This window comes from Pleurodeles waltl, chromosome 11 (assembly GCF_031143425.1).
Source record: "Pleurodeles waltl isolate 20211129_DDA chromosome 11, aPleWal1.hap1.20221129, whole genome shotgun sequence".
Lineage (NCBI taxonomy): Eukaryota > Metazoa > Chordata > Amphibia > Caudata > Salamandridae > Pleurodeles > Pleurodeles waltl.
This window is the reverse complement of record NC_090450.1, coordinates 689,979,591-689,995,086: the sequence shown is the minus strand read 5'-3', so window position 1 is coordinate 689,995,086 and position 15,496 is coordinate 689,979,591.

The following is a 15,496-nucleotide window of genomic DNA, read 5'->3' as shown; positions in this document are numbered from 1 at the left end:
TAATTGGAAACTCTAGGTACAGCTTTTACAGTTGAGGTCTTGGAGAAAGTGCTGCAGGCAGTCGAGTGTTTGGAACCAGTGTCGGGTCAGATAGAGCCACAAGCACCAAATCCTGTTTGGTCTTCCCTGGGTTCTTGATCCGATGGCAGGTGAAGTGAAGCTGAAGGTCGTGGCGACTTATTTCTTGACATATGATGGCGAGACTAGTGCTTCCTCTTTTTATTGGGCTTCTTTTGAGAGGGTTTTGACAAAGGAGATGGCTCCGGTGACTTCAACCGTGGTAGAGACTTGCAGCGTCCATATCTGTCATCTCTCTCTCTTGCCATAAACATCTTGGCCTCCCCTTCAATGCATCTGTGAAATTAATAGCAGGGGACATGCAATCTCACCCATATATGTTCGGACAAGCAAGAGTAGATATTCGGCCCTTGTACAATAAGTGGGAGTCAGATCTGGGCATTCACATTAGAGAGGCAGACTGGAATAAATTACTAGAGCACATCTCTAAGCTCTCCCGCAACGCACAGTTTGAGTTGGTTCAATTTTACTTTCTTCACAGGACCTCACACTCAAACAGCTGATCCTTATGTCCTCAATTGTGAATTTGTGCTGCCCCAGATGCGGAGAGCCTGATGCTGTATTTATCTACATGGTCTGGGGGTGCCTTACGCTAGGCCCATTCTGGAAATCAGTACTAGAAGCTCTGACAATGGCCACGGGGCGCCTGTTGCCCACAACTCCCGCAGCCTGCCTATTGGGCTGGTTTCCCCAAACACAAGAGGGGGCAGTAACAACCAGATCTGCAGACCTAGCACTAATCCTGGCCTGGAAAACCCCACAGGGCCCTACCGTCTGGGGTTGGTAATTGGAGCTCCGTAAATGGGACGCATGCAAAGGCGCAGCAATGAAAAGAGAGGCAAACAGGGAGTGTGCGACCTGGATGCTGGACAGAAGCTTGGGCACACATAAAAGGTGATCTGCCACATATGGGACAGGATGGAGATTTAATTTGATGCATTGTTGAACACTTCGGCTAGGCATTCTACACACTTGACTAGCAGTGATATGTTGTTGATGCCCACCCCCCTTACCATGTCACACCAGACCAGAGGAGATCTAATCACTAGGCCCTGCTTAACCCGAGATGCCCCTACCCCCCCCCATGTGTTGTATATCCAGTCACACTAACTTTGAACCAACCCTTCCTTACCTGGACGCTGGGCAGAAGCTTGGGCACACATACTAGGTGATCTGCCACATATGGGACATGATGCAGATCTAGTTTGATGCATTGTTGAACACTCAGGCTAGGCATTCTACACACTTGACTAGCAGTGATATGTTGTTGATGCCCACTCCCTTTACACCATGTCACACCAGACCAGAGGAGATCTGATCACTAGGCCCTGCTTAACACGAGATGCCCCTACCTCCCCACTGTAGAAGGCTGGACTGGCTTGTAGTGAGTACCTAGGGGTACTTGCACCTTGCACCAGGCCCAGTTATCCCTTATTAGTGTATAGGGTGTCTAGCAGCTTAGGCTGATAGATAATGGTAGCTTAGCAGAGCAGCTTAGGCTGAACTAGGAGACGGGTGAAGCTACTACAGTACCACTTAGTGTCATATGCACAATATCATAAGAAAACACAATACACAGTTATACTAAAAATAAAGGTACTTTATTTTTATGACAATATGCCAAAGTATCTTAGAGTGTACCCTCAGTGAGAGGATAGTAAATATACACAAGATATATATACACAATAGCAAAAATATGCAGTATAGTCTTAGAAAACAGTGCAAACAATGTATAGTTACAATAGGATGCAATGGGGAAACATAGGGATAGGGGCAACACAAACCATATACTCCAAAAGTGGAATGCGAACCACAAATGGACCCCAAACCTATGTGACCTTGTAGAGGGTCGCTGGGACTATTAGAAAATAGTGAGAGTTAGAAAAATAACCCTCCCCAAGACCCTGAAAAGTGAGTGCAAAGTGCACTAAAGTTCCCCTAAGGACAAAGAAGTTGTGTTAGAGGAATAATGCAGGAAAGACACAAACCAACAATGCAACAACGCTGGATTTCCAATCTGGGGTACCTGTGGAACAAGGGGACCAAGTCCAAAAGTCACAAGCAAGTCAGAGATGGGCAGATGCCCAGGAAATGCCAGCTGCGGGTGCAAAGAAGCTTCTACTGGACAGAAGAAGCTGCGGTTTCTGAAGGAACGCAAAGGGCTAGAGACTTCCCCTTTAGAGGACGGATCCCTCTCGCCTTGTAGAGTCCTGCAGAAGTGTTTTCCTGCCGAAAGAACGCCAACAAGCCTTGCTAGCTGCAAATCATGCAGTTAGCGTTTTTGGATGCTGCTGTGGCCCAGGAGGGACCAGGAGGTCGCAAATTGGACCAGGAGGAAGAGGGGACGTCGAGCAAGACAAGAAGCCCTCTTAGCAGCAGGTAGCACCCAGAGAAGTGCCAGAAACAGGCACTACAAGGATGCGTGAAATGGTGCTCACCCGAAGTCGCACAAAGAAGTCCCACGTCGCCGGAGAACAACTTAGGAGGTCGTGCAATGCAGGTTAGAGTGCCGTGGACCCAGGCTGGACTGTGCACAAAGGATTTCCGCCGGAAGTGCACGGAGGCCGGAGTAGCTGCAAAAGTCACGGTTCCCAGCAATGCAGTCTAGCGAGGTGAGGCAAGGACTTACCTCTACCAAACTTGGACTGAAGAGTCACTGGACTGTGGGGGTCACTTGGACAGAGTTGCTGGATTCGAGGGACCTCGCTCGTCGTGCTGAGAGGAGACCCAAGGGACCGGTAATGCAGCTTTTTGGTGCCTGCGGTTGCAGGGGGAAGATTCCGTCGACCCACGGGAGATTTCTTCGGAGCTTCTAGTGCAGAGAGGAGGCAGACTACCCCCACAGCATGCACCACCAGGAAAACAGTCGAGAAGGCGGCAGGATCAGCGTTACAGAGTTGCAGTAGTCGTCTTTGCTACTATGTTGCAGGTTTGCAGGCTTCCAGCGCGGTCAAGTCGATTCCTTGGCAGAAGGTGAAGAGAGAGATGCAGAGGAACTCGGATGAGCTCTTGCATTCGTTATCTAAAGTTTCCCCAGAGACAGAGACCCTAAATAGCCAGAAAAGAGGGTTTGGCTACTTAGGAGAGAGGATAGGCTAGCAACACCTGAAGGAGCCTATCACAAGGAGTCTCTGACGTCACCTGGTGGCACTGGCCACTCAGAGCAGTCCAGTGTGCCAGCAGCACCTCTGTTTCCAAGATGGCAGAGGTCTGGAGCACACTGGAGGAGCTCTGGACACCTCCCAGGGGAGGTGCAGGTCAGGGGAGTGGTCACTCCCCTTTCCTTTGTCCAGTTTCGCGCCAGAGCAGGGCTAAGGGGTCCCCTGAACCGGTGTAGACTGGCTTATGCAGAATTGGGCACATCTGTGCCCAAGAAAGCATTTCCAGAGGCTGGGGGAGGCTACTCCTCCCCTGCCTTCACACCATTTTCCAAAGGGAGAGGGTGTCACACCCTCTCTCAGAGGAAGTTCTTTGTTCTGCCATCCTGGGCCAGGCCTGGCTGGACCCCAGGAGGGCAGATGCCTGTCTGAGGGGTTGGCAGCAGCAGCAGCTGCAGTGAAACCCCAGGAAGGGCAGTTTGGCAGTACCAGGGTCTGTGCTACAGACCACTGGGATCATGGGATTGTGCCAACTATGCCAGGATGGCATAGAGGGGGCAATTCCATGATCATAGACATGTTACATGGCCATATTCGGAGTTACCATTGTGAAGCTACATATAGGTAGTGACCTATATGTAGTGCACACGTGTAATGGTGTCCCCGCACTTACAAAGTCAGGGAAATTGGCCCTGAACAATGTGGGGGCACCTTGGCTAGTGCCAGGGTGCCCTCACACTAAGTAACTTTGCACCTAACCGTTACCAGGTAAAGGTTAGACATATAGGTGACTTATAAGTTACTTAAGTGCAGTGTAAAATGGCTGTGAAATAACGTGGACGTTATTTCACTCAGGCTGCAGTGGCAGGCCTGTGTAAGAATTGTCAGAGCTCCCTATGGGTGGCAAAAGAAATGCTGCAGCCCATAGGGATCTCCTGGAACCCCAATACCCTGGGTACCTCAGTACCATATACTAGGGAATTATAAGGGTGTTCCAGTAAGCCAATGTAAATTGGTAAAAAATGGTCACTAGCCTGTTAGTGACAATTTGGAAAGAAATGAGAGAGCATAACCACTGAGGTTCTGGTTAGCAGAGCCTCAGTGAGACAGTTAGGCACTACACAGGGAACACACACATATAGGCCACAAACTTATGAGCACTGGGGTCCTGACTATCAGGGTCCCAGTGACACATAACAAACATACTGAAAACATAGGGTTTTCACTATGAGCACTGGGCCCTGGCTAGCAGGGTCCCAGTGAGACAGTGAAAACACCCTGGCATACACTCACAAACAGGCCAAAAGTGGGGGTAACAAGGCTAGAAAGAGGCTACTTTCTCACACCCACCTGCTGTATATCCACTCACACTAACTTTGATTTCCTCCTGCCCCCCTGACCTGGAGGCTGAGCAGATGCTTGGGCACACATACTAGATGATCTGCCACATATGGGGCAGGAGCTGGTTTATGGTTGTACTTGTTGTTGATCTTTGGTTTATTCCTTCAAAACATTGCTTGCCCTCCCTGGTCTAAACTGAACATCCGAGATTCTAAATGTGAAAACAACTGCGCGTGTGAACACCTGTAATATCAATGATTGTCTGTACACGTGAATCTAATGCTACATGTAGTAATGTCAAGGGTTACAAAGCAACTGTTGTGTACTTTGATTTCATGTAATATGAAAACTCAAACTGTATTTCTAAAACGACGTCATCTTGGCCTCCATTTCCTTTAGAGCTTTGGGGGTGGACCTTTTTGCTACAGTGTACAGGGGCCAATATCACGGTATCTAGACACCACAGACAGATGATGTGAGGGTCCTTAATAGATATCTCTTCATCACAGTCCCAACAAGGTTTGAATTGTAATCCCTTTGGGAGTGACATTTTGAAGGAAAACTGCACCTAATTGGAATTTATAAAGAAAAATAGTCAACAGCATTGACACTACGGAGAAGATATGAAGAGCTCTGGAACACATCAATGCATGAAAAAAGGGAGTTGACGTCATCATGCCAACAAGGGCGCTTCATGGCTCCACTGATGTCACACAGCATAATGTGCGCCATCGAGGTGGAGCCATCGACCCTACAGGAGTGGGAGAGCTATTGAAGAGTTTCCTGATCCAGACTAGCACCTGGGGTATTCAAAAGGTGAGGGGTATGCAGGCAGTGTCCATCAGAAATATTGTGCATAGTTTAACATAATTGGTGTACTTGGGAAAAGATGCCCAGCCAATAAAACAGATGTAAAACATTTTTACACGGTTTTTTCTTTCCCAAAATGACTGCCAGTTCAATGTATATAAGACTGGAACTAAATTTGTGTTTTAAATGATTCAGGACGAAGCAACAGGACTCGAGCCTCCTTATTCTATTTTCTGTATAACAACCTGTCTTTCTAAAGAAATAGGGCACCTGCCATGTCTCATCTTCCTTTTCCTTTAGATATTACCCATACAAAAGTCAGATATTATCCAGGCAGGATCTCTAGTATGTTCCATTGTGGCTTGTGGGCCTCAGTGTTTTCACTGTGGTCATATAGTTCGGTTCTGCCCAAAAACGAAGAGGCTACACAATTGGTGTTACAGACAATACTTATTTTGGCTATTCACCAACATAAGCTTTGTAATTTTCTTTTAACTGAATGAAGATTCTACATGGGCCTTAGTGGTACAAGTTACCAACGATCTTTCATTCAAAGCCAGTAAGTGCCACTCCGAAGAACCTGGTAGAAAAAGAGCTGCAACTATTATACTTGTTAAAGTAGAAGTGATGAAAAGGAAAAGTTGAAATTTACTCATAACTTCTGTATGTGTAACAGAAAGCATTCAATGGAGCAGATGTACGGCCATTTCATTTTGTGAGTGTCTCATTGCAATTTTTTGCGACTCGCAATTAAAGACTCAAAATTAAATGTACTAATGTGTCTCAGACACATTTAGCGATTCTCTATAGGGTCGCAAATGACCTACCTCATGAATACTCATGAGGTAAGTCACAATTTGCGACCCATTACGAATGGCCAGCACTCATAGGGATGGTGGCCTGCTGGGGACAGCAGACCACATGTCTGTGACTGCTTTTTCAATAAAGCCCTTAAAGGCTTAAAGGAAAATGGGATGCATTTCAAAAAGAAAAATGAAAAGTTTTCATTTCGATTTTTCAGAGTAGTCTGTGGTCCATGGGAATACTGCATGCTTTGAAAAAATATTTGCGCAACCATTCACAAAGGTGAAGGTGTCCCGTAGAGATCCCTTCACGTTTGCCAATGGGTTAACACCAATTTGAAATTGGTGTTAACTGCAATTGTTTTGCGACCACATTCACGGTCACAAAACAATCATACATACCATTACAACTTGCAATTAGGAAGGGACGCCCTTGAGACGGCCCTTCCTAATTGCGAGTCACAATCCCTATTTTGCGAGTCGATAATTGCGTACCAACTCGCAAAATAGGGATGGTACATCGTACCTGTCCATTTTGCAGTCAATTTGTGCCTTCTGTGACCACAAAAATGCATCATACATCAGGCCCAATGTCCTTAGCTTACAATGTTTGAAAGCCCACATTAGAACAGTATTGAACAAAGTGTTTCAATATAGCTCCATAACATGACTGAATTGATTTTTCAGCCTGCTTTAGTATTTTCATGCAGTGCCTTGAGAGCTGCAAATACCAAAAACTAGTACCTCAGGAGTACGCTGAGTGACTTTGGATCTGGATTGAGTACCAGCTCTCTGGGCTGCATTAGAAAGTGTGTGTGTGCTGCAACTGCTTGTGCAGGCAAAGAGACACTGAGAAGCAGGAAGTAACGAGGGTTGTCACCATTAATATGAGTACTAGTAGATAGATATGTATTCAATCAATATATGATTATTACACATAATACAAGAGTATAAAAAATAAAATATGAGAGTCATAGGTGCCTGCCGCTTTTTCCAGATAATACAGAGAATCCCCAGGGGGTGAGGGGCAGTGTAGTGGGGAGAAGCATATGCAATTATCCCTGATCAGTTCATTCAAAGGAGTTGAGGATGAAGGTATCTGGAAGCAGAGCTTTGGCATTTAGGGCCTGATTACAACCTTGGCGGATGGGCTACTCCGTCTCTAAAGTGATGAATATCCCATCCGTCATAATACAAGTTCCATTATATCCTATGGAACTTTTAAAATGATGGGCGGGATATCAATCACTTTTGTGACAGAGTAGCCCAAACGACAAGGTCATAATCAGGCCCTTAGAGTTCTCCTGTGTACTGAAAAGACTGATTGAGAGCATGTTCAGAGGAAGTAGCTGTGTTGCAGTTGTGAATTTACCTCCCATTCACACGTTGCTGTCTTTTGCTTAGGAGATCCACAAAATTCCATGGCAACATGAACTTGATGGCATATGACCCAACGCCAAATTTGTTTTCCTAGCTTTGATAGTTTCTGGTGATGTAGTGTCATCCTGATAAATTTACAATCTAAGAGATGCATGAAATGATTTGCTAAAAATTCCATCGAGTGCTGAATCGGCCAAGTAGGAAAACAGACGTCAAGCAATGCAAGCATTGGCATAGCCAATAGGTTTTGCATTTTGGATGTGAATGCAATATTTTGGCGTTTCTATTGTGTTATTGTTTACCATCTCGCATTGCACTGCAAGCGAAAAAACACCCCTAGATATGTGTGTGACACCGTAGAGAGGCGTAGAGGTAGGGGTGTAAATTTAGAGGGGTTGAGAAAGAGGAAGTGAGGTAGAGCGAGAGGGGTAGATGTGTAGAGAGGTAGAGGGGCAGAGGTAGAGAGAGGGGTAGAGAAAGAGGGTTGAAGTGTGGAGAGAGGTAGAGGTAGACAGAGGTTAAGGAAGAGAGAGAGGGGTAGGAAAAGTGGTAGAGAGAGGGGAAGAGGTAGAGAAAGGTAGATGTATATGTAGAGGTGAGGAGAGGTAAAAGTATAGAGAGGTAAAAATAGACAGGGGAGGTAGATAGAGCGAGGTAGATGAAGGTGGGGTAGAGGTGTAAAGAGAGAAGTAGCGAGAGGTAGAGGGGTAGAAGAAGAGGTGTAGAGGTAGGTAGAGAGGTAGGAAGAGAGAAAGGTAGAGTTGCAGAGAGGTAGAGATGTAGAGAGGTGTAGAGATAGAGAGAGGGGTAGAGGTAGAAGTATAGGTAGAGAAGTAAAGCTGTAGAGAGGTAGAGGGAGGTAGAGGTGTAGCAATAGAGAGGTAGAGGTACAGGGAGGTGTAGAGGTAGAGGTAGGGAGGCAGAGAGGGAGGGGGTATGGAGAGGTGGAGAGAGAGAGAGATAGAGAGAGAGAGGGGGTAGTGAGAGAGAGAGAAAGAGGGGTAGAGGAAGAGAGAGAGTGATAGAGACGGAGAGAGGGAGAGAGCTAAAGAGAGGCAGCGGTAGAGAGAGAGAGAGATATCCAAGAACAAAGCACCATCACAAACAAAACCTGAAACCTTTGGTGTCTTTCTAAACACGGTGTTTTTACTGGTGTGGCGTGGACACATTGCTATGGTCAACCAAGTCTGCAATGCCCAGACAGGAGGAGGGGCCATCATACGGTGAAACAGGAGGAAGCGTGAACATACTGTGATGGCCAGCAAAAATGTTCTCTTAGTGAAATCGCCTTGGAGGGAACTAAGCACACAAAGGAGGGACATTTAGAAAAATGCACCAATAAAAAGGAGGCATTTAAAACAAGCACAACAAAGAATGAATGGCAATAGTGGGCGTGGTTAAAGCCCATAGACTGAATTCAGCATGTCTTGCAGACAGCTCATACACACTGCCTTTGCTTGACCTAAAAAAAAGGAGAAGGAGCAGTGTGTGCGTGTACTCTGTCTGAACTCTATGGGCCTGGATCTAGAGCGTCACATGCTGAATTTGTTCGGAGTTTTCTGCAATTGGTTATGGTCGGCTAGCCAATATTCAATCACGGTTTGTGTTTAATTCAATAAGAATAATTTCTGCTATTCTAAGGATTGAAAACAAGGAGGAATATTTACGAGTTACATGGATCTGGATATTCCAGTTTCTCCTTTCATTCAGTTTGGGATTTGCCTTTGGATATTTTTGATTTGTGTAGGGTTTACCATGTGGTAGTCTTTGGTTGTGTTTCAGACAGTCTTATCCTGGCAGGTGCTGGATGGTCAGGGGGATGGGCTTTTGGTCATTGCTTGGTGGCAGCAGTGCCTTAATTGGGGCACCTCTACTTCTTCTGTTTACACAAGTACATCTGGTTTACAATTTTTTTACCTGCCGATTTTACCAATCATCTTGAGGGTGCATCCTATTATCTTGCCATGCATCCCTTCCGTTGTGCTGTAGCATACTAAACCAGATCTGCTGCCAATATACCATGTGTCGATCTTGTCCTCATCAATATGTGTGTCAAGATCAGGGCCCGGTACAGCTGAAAGAGCGCACTTTTCCTGTTTTGCACAATGGAGCATCTTTCACCCCTTCACTGCCAGGCCTTTTCCCCTCCTGTGCCAAGCCATTTTTTGGGTATTTGGGGCAGTTGGCGCTTAGGCCCTCATAACTTTTTCTCCACAAAAGCTACCCATGCCAAATTTGCGACCTTTTTTTCCAACATCATAGGATTCTAGAGGTACCCAGACTTTGTGGGTTCCCCTGAAGGAGACCAAAAAATTAGCCAAAATATAGCAAAAATGTCCTTAAAAAAAAAAAGGGGCTGCATATGAAGGCTTGTAGTTTTCTCCCTGACAATGGCGTCTACAAAGGGTTTGCAGTGCTAAAATCACCATCTTCCCAGCATTCAGGAACAGACAGACTTGAATCAGAAGTCCACATTTTTCAACACAAGTTTGGCATTTTACTGGAACGTATCCCATTTTTAGTATTTTTTGTGCTTTCAGCCTCCGTCCAGTTAGTGACAGGAATGGGTGTGAAACCAGTGCTGGATCCCAGAAAGCTAAACATTTCTGAAAAGTAGACAAAATTCTGAATTCAGTAAAGGGTAATTTGTGTAGATCCTACAAGTGTTTCCTACATATAATAACAGCTGAAACAAAAGAATATCGAAATTGAGGTAAACAAAACAGCCATTTTTCTCCACGTTTTACTCTGTAACCTTTTCCTGCGATGTCAGATTTTTTAAAGCAATATACCGTTATGTCTGCTGGACTCTTTTGGTTGCGGGGATATATAGGGCTTGTAGGTTCATCAAGAAACCTAGGTACCCAGAGCCAATAAATGAGCTGGACCCTGCAATGGGTTTTCATTCTATACTGGGTATGCAGCAATTCATTTGCTGAAATATAAAGAGTGAAAAATAGGTATCAAGCAAACCTTTGTATTTCCAAAATGGGCACAAGATAAGGTGTTGAGAAGCAGTGGTTATTTGCACATCTCTGAATTCCGGGTTGCCCATACTAGCATGTGAATCACAGGGCATTTCTCAAACAGACATCTTTTTTACAGACTGTCTTACATTTGGAAGGAAACAATGTAGAGAAAGACAAGGGGCAATAACACTTGTTTTGCTACTCTGTGTTCCCCCAAGTCTCCTGATAAAAATGGTACCTCACTTGCGTGGGTAGGCCTAATGCTCGCGACAGGAAACACAACATGGACACATCACATTTTTACATTGAAATCTGACATGTTTTTTGCAAAGTGCCTAGCTGTAGATTTTGGCCTCTAGCTCAGCCGGCACCAAGGGAATCCTTTGCAAACCTCAAAATGTGGCCAAAAAACACTTTTTCCTCTCATTTCAGTGACAGAAACAGCAGCGGTTTCTCTTCAAGGGCGTCAGGGCCCTTTACATTCTCTGTGAAAAATAATGAATCGAAGCAAAGCTGAAACTGCTTCCTTAAAACAACTTGTGAACACAGTGTACACATGTTGAATTATCTTTCTGGGGCTGCTCTACACTACGAACTGACCATACTCGTTGCAGTGATGACAGTGGAGTGACCCTTTCCTGGGCAGGGACAAAGTCTAGAGAATTTTGCTGGGCTATCAATCTCACGGCCCGAGGCCTGTGAGGTCATCAACTCGGCAAAGACACTGCATCAAGGTTCAGTCTCCACCCCCAGATGACGTGAAGGTAGAGTTAGCCCTGGACGTTTCAGATTCAAGCCCTGCAGCTCTCGGCCTCCACGTCAATCAGTGAGAGGAGACCATTGTCACCACACCCTTTTCCAACTCGTCACAGGGTGGGGTTGTACCAGACCCTGTGACGAGTTGGTAAAGGATGGGGTAGAGACTACAAGCAGGAAGCCACGAAATCGAGTGTGCGCAGTGTGTGAGCTGGACTTTTGAAGACACATTGCGCAGACTCGAGGTGCTGCTTCCCACGCTGCAGTTCATGCTGGATGGCTTTTGAGCTCTGGTATGCCTTAGATTTACTGCCAGCAAGCAGACTCGTGGGGACAGTGAAGCAAAGAGCAAGGTGTTGCGCATTGCATGTGCATGTGTTTATTTGAATTAGTCAGCATCCCTGAGTCCCGCCTCGCCGTCTTGAAGCTTCCCTCCATGTCACCAGGTGAGGCAACAAAAATGTCAGCTGGGGTTGGCCCATTTGGATACTTGCATTTATTGAAGGGCCTGTTAAAATGAATGCCCTTTTCCTTGCTTGGAAAATAATTACCTCCTTTGTGCTGTTTCAGGAATTTTGGAAGACAGTGGCTATTTTTATTGAACTATTTATGTGGGGTTTCAGAGACACTCAACGGAGTGCCTATGTTGAACTCTAAGGTCACTGAGCCCGAGACCAATGACATAAATAATTGAAATCACTTGGATAAATAATTGGGACAAGGCAGAATAATTCATTGCACTGTAGCACTCTCTAATAGGCGTGGAGTTAAAATGGGAGGCTAGAGACGGCACATATATTTGAAACATTTTCCACATAGATGTTTTATATCACTGTAAACATACGCACCACAATCCCTTCTGGCTTTACAGTCTAGCTGAAAAATGTAGAAGAGCCTTAGAGCAGGGGTGGCATAAAGGTGGTCATTACAACCCTGGCAGTCGGTGTTAAAGCGGCGGTAAGACCGCCAACAGGCCGGCGGTAAAACTTTAGCAATTACGACCGTGGCGGAAACCGCCAACAAAGACAGCCACTTTAACACTCTGACCGCCACGGCGGTACAAACAAACAGCGCGGCGGTCACCGCCAACAGACAAGCGGAGGACAAAATAGTGCCCACAGTATCACAACCTACCAATCCGCCACCTTTTCCGGGGCGGATTCACCGTGGATAAAAACACGGCGGAAACTGGATTCCAAAGGGAAAATGCTCACCTCTACACACCCCACGAGGAACTAGGACACCATGGATCCGGAACTCCAAATTCTCCCTGCGATAGTCTTCCTGCTCCTCTAACAGGAGCACGAACGCCGGCGGCGAAGACCACGGTGAGTACTGCACCTACGACACAGGGGAGGGAGGAGGGAAAAAAAAGGGACACACACACGCAACACCCCCACCCCCACCCACGACAACACACACACTAATACATATTGATACATCACTGTTACACCCCCCAGCCCCCCTGGAAGAATGCAAAGACAAAAGAAAATGAGTGTAACTATTGTAATATATTAAAATCAAGTAGGCAAAAATATATATATACACCATTAACAAAATATACACCAAGCATAGTACCTGGGGGGAAGGGAAAGGGGGGGCACCTCAGCCGGATGAGTGCACGATGCCAAATCCACGAGAGGGCCACATTCCCACTGTTCACTCCTGGGGAGTGCAAAGCCACAGTCTCTCAAGTCTCTACAGTGGGTGGGTTGCCCACTGTTCAATCCTGGGGAGTGCAAAGCCACAGTCTCTCAAGTCTCACAAGTGGGTGGTTTGCCCACTGTTCCATCCTGGGGAGTGTAAAGCCACAGTCTCTCAAATCTTTACAGTGGGTGGGTTGCCCACTGTTCCATCCTGGGGAGTGCAAAGCCACAGTCTCTCAAGTCTCTACAGTGGGTGGGTTGCCCATTGTTCCATCCTGGGGAGTGCAAAGCCATAGTCTCTCAGGTCTATACAGTGGGTGGGTTGCCCACTGTTCAATCCTGGGGAGTGCAAAGCCACAGTCTCTCAAGTCTCTACAGTGGGTGGGTGGCCCACTGTTCCATCCTGGGGAGTGCAAAGCCACTGTCTCTCAAGTGGATAACAGTCTCCACTGGTTCTGGAGGGAGCATTGTGCCCAGAGTTCTTCCTCCTGTTAAGGACAGAGGTAGTGGATGGATCTCTCCACTGGTTCTGGAGGGGGCATGGTGCCCAGTGCTTCATCCAGCTAAGGACAGAGGTAGTGAATGGATCTCTCCACTGATTCTGGAGGTGGCATGGTGCCCAGAGTGCTTCATTCTGCACGTGACGGACTCAGTAGCGTCTGTGCCCTTGGCGCTCATGGGCCAGCGTTGCTTGAGACAGCGGTGCCCTGTTCAGCGGTGCTTGAGACCGCAGTGCCTTGTTCAGCGGTGCTTGATACGGCGGTGCCCTGTTCAGAGGTGCTTGAGACGGCGGTGCCCTGTTCAGCGGTGCTTGAGACGGCGGTCACCTGTTCAGCGCTGCTTGAGACAGCGGTGCCTTGTTCAGCGGTGCTTGAGACGGCGGTGCCCTGTTCAGCGGTGCTTGGAGAGGCGGGCTCCTTTGCAGTGACTCAGCTGCTGGCGGTCCTTCATGGCCCAGCGGGGCTTGTGCTGGAGGACCTCTCTAGCCCAGCGGGGCTTGTGCTGGCGGTCCTCTCTAGCCCAGCGGGGCTTGTGCTGGCGGTCCTCTCTAGCCCAGCGGGGCTTGTGCTGGCGGTCCTCTCTAGCCCAGCGGGGCTTGTGCTGGCGGTCCTCTCTGTCCCAGCGGGGCTTGTGCTGGCGGTCCTCTCTAGCCCAGAGGGGCTTGTGCTGGCGGTCCTCTCTGTCCCAGCGGGGATGACGGCTGTGGCCTCCTGGGCAGCTGGATGATGTCGGTCGCCTCCTGGGCAGCTGGGCTGGTGCTGGCGGTGGCCTCCTGGGCAGCAGGGCTGGTGGCGGTGGCCTCCTGGGCAGCAGGGCTGGTGGCGGTGGCCTCCTGGGCAGCAGGGCTGGTGCTGGCGGTGGTCTCCTGGGCAGCAGGGATGGTGGCGGTGGCCTCCTGGGCAGCTGGCCTGGTGCTGGCGGTGGCCTCCTGGGCAGCTGGGATGATGGCGGTCTTCTCCGCCGTACTGCTCTTCCCAGACTTGCTGAGATTCGTGTGCCCCTTACCCACCTTGGAAGGTGTCGCAGCTGACTCCACACTCCCATCTGTACCCCGGGGAGCTGCTTTGGTGGCTGGAGTCTTCCCCCTCTCCCGCCGGGCACTGGCCAACTTCTGATGCTTGACAGGTGGGGGACTGTCTGTGCTGTGGCTCCGTGCCACACTCGCTGCCCTGGTGGCCGGTGCACTCCAGATTCCGGTGACTACAGGCACCATTGGTCCCAGAGATGTTGTGGCTGAGGTGCTAGTTCGGGACCTAGGAGACGGACGGGGTGGGGGAGGTGTGGGAAAGAGGTCAAGGTTGGACAGGAAACGTTTTTGGGAGACACTGGGACGGGTAGCTGGAGGGGGTTTGGGATTGGAGGAAGAGGTTGTGGTTGTAGGAGGTGTTTGTTTGCTGACTTTGGGTGAAGGTGCATGCGCTGGAGGCTGTCGTGAGGTGGATGGCTGTTGGGTGGGTGTGTGCCTGCGTTTGTGTATCTTGGGAGTGGCCGTCACAGACACACTGGGAGAGGACACAGGGGATGTGTGAATGGTAGTGGGGGTGGTGACTGCATGTGAGCGGGGTGTGGTGGTGGTTGTGCTGGTGATGGTAGTTGTGGCTGTAGAGGTAGTGCATGCAGGTGTGAGTGTAGACGAGACTGGGAGGGAGGAGGGAGACGAGGAGGAGGGGGACACAGTGGAGGCAGTGGATGTTGGTGTGTCTGCATGTGTGTGATGCTTGCGTGAGTGCCTGTGGGGTGTGTGGTGCTTCTGTTTGCCTGAGCTTCCCTTGTGTGTTGACGTGTGTGCATGCTGGTCTAGAGGTGTGCTTGGGATAGGCTGGGGTACAGGGGATTGGGTCTGGGTGGAGGAAGTTGGAGGGGGAGGCTAGAGACAGGGACAATGGCTGCCATCAGTGCTGAGGCCAGAGTCTGAAAAGCTCGCTGAAGGGCCGCCTGACCAGAATGAATGCCCTCCAGGAATGCATTTGTTTGTTGCAACTGCCTTTCTACACCCTGGATGGCATTCAAAATGGTAGACTGCTCAACTGTGAGGGACCTGAGGAGGTCAATGGCCTCCTCACTGAGGGCAGCAGGGGTAACTGGGGCAGGGCCTAAGGTGCCTGGGGTGAAGG